The 5,222-nt window shown below is 30.2% G+C and overlaps 2 non-coding genes and 1 pseudogene across 2 annotated transcripts; 2 read left to right on the forward strand and 1 right to left on the reverse strand.

Annotated features, from left to right (window-relative positions):
• The first annotated feature begins 2,938 nt into the window (after window positions 1–2,938).
• Window positions 2,939–4,094, forward strand: LOC125420456 (small ribosomal subunit protein uS4c-like; annotated as a pseudogene).
• Window positions 2,945–3,017, forward strand: TRNAT-UGU (transfer RNA threonine (anticodon UGU)). Its single transcript has one exon. It is a non-coding gene; the product is annotated as a tRNA-Thr (tRNA).
• A 286-nt stretch (window positions 4,095–4,380) lies between the features above and the next one.
• Window positions 4,381–4,467, reverse strand: TRNAS-GGA (transfer RNA serine (anticodon GGA)). Its single transcript has one exon. It is a non-coding gene; the product is annotated as a tRNA-Ser (tRNA).
• Between the last annotated feature and the right edge of the window lie 755 nt (window positions 4,468–5,222).

Here is a 5,222-nt window from a genome sequence, read left to right on the forward strand (position 1 = left end):
TGTATGCTCCCAATGTGCCTATTGTAGCACCAGGTGGACTATTAGCCAGTGTGTATCATCTTACGCGAATAGAGTATGGTATAGATCAACCAGAAGAAGTATGCATAAAAGTATTTGCCCCAAGGAGGAATCCTAGAATTCCGTCCGTTTTCTGGGTCTGGAAAAGTGCGGATTTTCAAGAAAGGGAATCTTATGATATGTTGGGAATCTCTTATAATAATCATCCACGTCTAAAATGTATCTTAATGCCAAAACGTTGGATAGGATGGCCTTTATGTAAGGATTATATTGCCCCTAATTTTTATGAACTACAAGATGCTCATTGAATAATCAGAACTCATTTTCACTTCTACAACTCCAGATATTCAAAGATATTTGTACTTTTTTTATAGATCAAAGAGCTGAAGTTTCATTCATTTCATATATTATGTATAAGTTAAAAAAAGGATAGGCTAAAAAAAAAATTCCTAAATAAAAAAATAAAAATAATTAAATTTGAGGGATTCAATACGATTTTCAAATTTTGAAAGATACTTTTTCCACATGAGCTGAGCTGAGTCAATAGGATGAAAGAGTTAATGATGCAGAACTATGTATTGTGCACATCACTTAGATGGGTTCCAGAAAGTAACAACATAAGGGGAAATGGGAAAATAGAATATGAAAATAAAATCGAAAGAAATGAATGTAAAGGGATCATATTCTATTTGTATTATATCTGAAATGAAACTTGGCTATTCATACCCCTCAACTCCCCTTGTAATATAGAAGAAGTAGTACCATTCTTTGGGAACAAGAGGAGACACTGTATGAACAAATAAATTAAAAAATGAGGAAACAAAATCTATTTGTATCTTTAGATACGCTTTACTAATCTATAAATACTCATCTATAAATATTGTCTATTTCTTAAATAGAAGGGGTATCTCTCCAGCTGCTTAGATGGATAAACATGTATCATGATCTATACTATTAATTAATGAATATGTATGTCGACCAATTTGTAGAATCCATAATCATACAAACAATCCATGTGCCAGGAACTAGATTTGAACTGGTGACACGAGGATTTTCAGTCCTCTTCTCTACCAGCTAAACGATCCCGACCATTCACAATGCATCATCCTCATTTTAATAGATGACTTGGGTCTATGTCAATTAAAAAGATGAAAAAGGGAGTACAAACTCTTATCCAGGCCTTCTTCAAAAAAAAAAAAAAAAAAAAAAGACTTTGTAAGTTTCAGTACAGTACGAGCGATAATATGATCATTCCAATTTACAATCAGGGTTACTTTCTCAATGATGTTGTTGTACATGTATCATATATATCACAAGGCTTGTGAAAAGAAAAAAAATTAATGAATGAGAAACATAACGAATTTTGAACCGCTAAGGAAATGAGAGTATAGGATAAAAATTAGGGAATCAAATGGGCCTTTTTGGGGATAGAGGGACTTGAACCCTCACGATTTCTAAAGTAGACGGATTTTCCTTTTACTATCAGATTACGATGGAGTAAATGATTTGATCAATGAATATTCCATTTTTTTTACTTGGAATCGATTTATAGCAATTCTTTCATTTTTCATATAAACATATAAATAAAGAAAAAAAGATTCGGGTCATCATTAATCATTTGGCTTGGAGATAGTATTTCAATACGTATACGTATATAATAGTATTTCAGTATGTATACGTATATACAGGTCTATTCTTCATCCTTTCTGGAGTTTCGATAGAAGGATTCCATTACTATTGCATTGCAGCCAACTCCATTTGTTAGAACAGCTTCCATTGAGTCTATGCACCTATCCTTTTTTATTATCAATTTCTGAATCCTTGTTTATTTTTAGAAAATAGGATTTGGCTCAGAATTGCCCATTTATAATTCCAGGGTTTCTCTGAATTTGAAAGTTATCACTTGGTAGGTTTCCATACCAAGGCTCAATCCAATTAAGCCCGTAGTGTTTACCAATTTCGCCATATCCACCCCTCCTTTTTTTATTAGGGTCTTGATGCCACTCTTCTTTATTCATTTATTTATATTGGGTCGGAACTGTTGAATTCATTAGATAGCAGTTTCATATTAAAAGGCGTTTTCTCCTAATTTGGATTTGTTGTCTATCTTCTTTCATCTCTATCGGATACTCATATTTGGTCTAATCAAAAAAGATTCTATCAGTTCTATATTTGAAATTAAATTCAATATAAAATTAAATTCAATATACAATATATATATATATATGGATATATACCACATATATGTTATGTATATTTATTATACATAATAATATTATACATAAATATATATGTGGTAGATGTAGAAGCTAACATGCTATGCCCCTATTTCTATCATTTTTAGCATGTAATTTTGAATACTTGAACGATTGATTCATTTTTTTTTTTTCGTTTTAGCTTTCACCTTTCCATGAAAACACCGGAATGCTTCATTATGATTTGGATTGCGTTTATATAGATTGGATTGCACTTTTCTTTTCCATTTTTTTCTTCCTCTTCCTTTTTTCTTAGGGCAGACCTTTTATAACAATAACATAAATAACATAAAAAGGAAATTTTTTATTATAATATTAATTCTTTATTATAATAATTATAATCTTTTTTAATCTTTTTCATATTATAAACATTAATATTATAATATTCAAAAATAATTACAAAGTCATTTTTTAATTCACAAAAAAAATCTTACTATCTAATCAAGATATTGATTATTGATAAACATATAGTTGATAAAAAAAATCGAAATTATATAGCGCTATATTAATTGATATGTTAATTGCTATGTTTTATAATATTCAAATATCCAATATTTCTTTGAACTTCTATTCTAGATTCTTCTCTCCAGTCATATGAATTATGAATAGTTAATAGCTAAGATTCTAGTAGTTTACTAAATTCCTATGCATGTACAATTTGTGTTATGCGAGCCCGTTTAGCTCAGAGGTTAGAGCATCGCATTTGTAATGCGATGGTCATCGGTTCGATTCCGATAGCTGGCTTTTCTCCATCTGTTTGAATTTTTTTTTTTTTTGATAAAATTGATAATATGAATATTGAAAAGGCTTCGTACCCTTTTATCTTACCAAGAGTCACCAATCTATTATCTCTCTATTATCTCATAGAAACTCCCAATTATTTAAAAAAAAAAATAGAAGTTCGATCTCTGTAAAACAAATCAAGAAAAGAAAAGAACATTTATTATTTATTTATATATTGCTTATTTATATTTTTTTATAAAATATATAATAAAAATTATTATTGTATTGTATAAAAATTATACACAATAATAAATCATATTTATATACACATATATTATATATACAATACAATACAATACGGTCTGGATATTGATACTATTCATCTAATTATTCTTTGTAGTCCAAGACTTCAGTAAATTTCACTTCATTTATCATTTAGTTTAGTTTTAAATGCATTTAGGTTTATGAAATTTCAATAAAATAAGGAGTCTTTATGTCGCGCTACAAAGGACCTCATTTCAAAAAATACGTCATCTAGGGGCTTTACCGGGACTAACTAGTCAAAACCTTGAGCGGAAAGCAATCTTAGAAACCAATCGTGCCCCAGTAAAAAATCCCAATATCGTATTCATTTAGAAGAAAAACAAAAATTGCGCTTTTCACTATGGTCTTATAGAACAGCAATTACCTAAATACGTTCGTATCGTTGGAAAACCCAAAGGGTCAACGAGTCAGGTTTTACTACAATTACTTGAAATACATTTGGATAACATACTTTTTCAATTGGGTATGGCTTCGACTATTCCCCAAGCTCGCCAATTGGTTAACCATAGACATATTTTAGTTAATGTTCGTATAGTAGACATACCAAGTTATCGCTGCAAACCCCGAGATATTATTACAGTAAGGGATGAACAAAAATCTAGGGCTCTGGTTCAAAATTATCTTGATTCAGCCTTCCCTACAGAATTGCCAAAACATTTGACACTTCACCCATTTCAACATAAAGGATTAATCAATCAAATAATAGATAGTAAATGGGTCGGTTTGAAAATAAATGAATTGCTAGTTGTAGAATATTATTCTCCTCAGACTTAAACCGAACTAAAATAACAAGAACAGGGGTTCGGACACCTCCTGCTAAGTAAAAAGACCCGAGTTAAGGGGTTTTGATCCGGGGATTTTTCTCCCATTCATGTATCATAGATTAGTAGGGCAATTTTCATTCATTGTCCCTTCTTTACATTACAGTATTTTCCATACCATAGAAATTAGTATTAGGAATAGAGAATCTATATCAAAGAGAGGGCTAACTGTTTAAATAATGGTATCCATTGTTATTTGCTATTGCGATCAGTAACATTGGTGAATTAGGTAAAGGGTACGGAAAGAGAGGGATTCAAACCCTCGGTAAACAAAGGCCTACATAGCAGTTCCAATGCTACGCCTTCAACCACTCGGCCATCTCTCCTACATAACGATTACGGTTCAGAAACCAAGTGAATAGTGAGTTATTCATATTCGATTTTTGGATAGGTATGTACACTCTATTTTTTTTTTTTAATAGAAATACTTTTATTAAATTAAAGATAAACCTTTCCTTCGACGCTGGGGAAAAAGAATTTTTTTTTTTTTTGTGAAAACCAATAGATAAAGATTTATGTTTGCGAAGACGGCACTCCCGCCCTTTTCTAATCTTTATATAGGATTAAATCACTGAATTGGAACGAATACACCGAGCAATCTATTTTTTGACTATGTTTAATGGATACTTTTAGGTCATTATTATATTTAGTTTAGATTATTCGTCCATTTTCTTAAAAATCTAGTTTTAGATCTTTCAACCCCTTATCCTAACTTTGGACCCATAGATTTATTCCAAATTCAGGCAACATCCTGGGGTTTTTATATTTGATTGTATAGCGTATACCCGTTATATACATAATACACAAAACACAAAATGGATGGTTAGTCTATTTTCATCCATCATAGAATGATTATTCGCTTCTTTTTCTTCTCTCTTTGGATTATAATTTGATCAAAACTTCTCTAATTATCCTAATCTAAAGGAAAAATTCTTTGATTCTTCACCTTCGATGAAATAGGAATAGTTCCTTTCATTCTTTACTACTACTATTATATTACTACTATATTTTTATTAGTATATTTTTATATATTTACATTTGAATGAAATATAATCAGATTCAAATATTTCTTAGTTTTTAT

The sequence above is a fragment of the Ziziphus jujuba genome, chromosome 7 (assembly GCF_031755915.1).
Source record: "Ziziphus jujuba cultivar Dongzao chromosome 7, ASM3175591v1".
Classification (NCBI taxonomy): domain Eukaryota; kingdom Viridiplantae; phylum Streptophyta; class Magnoliopsida; order Rosales; family Rhamnaceae; genus Ziziphus; species Ziziphus jujuba.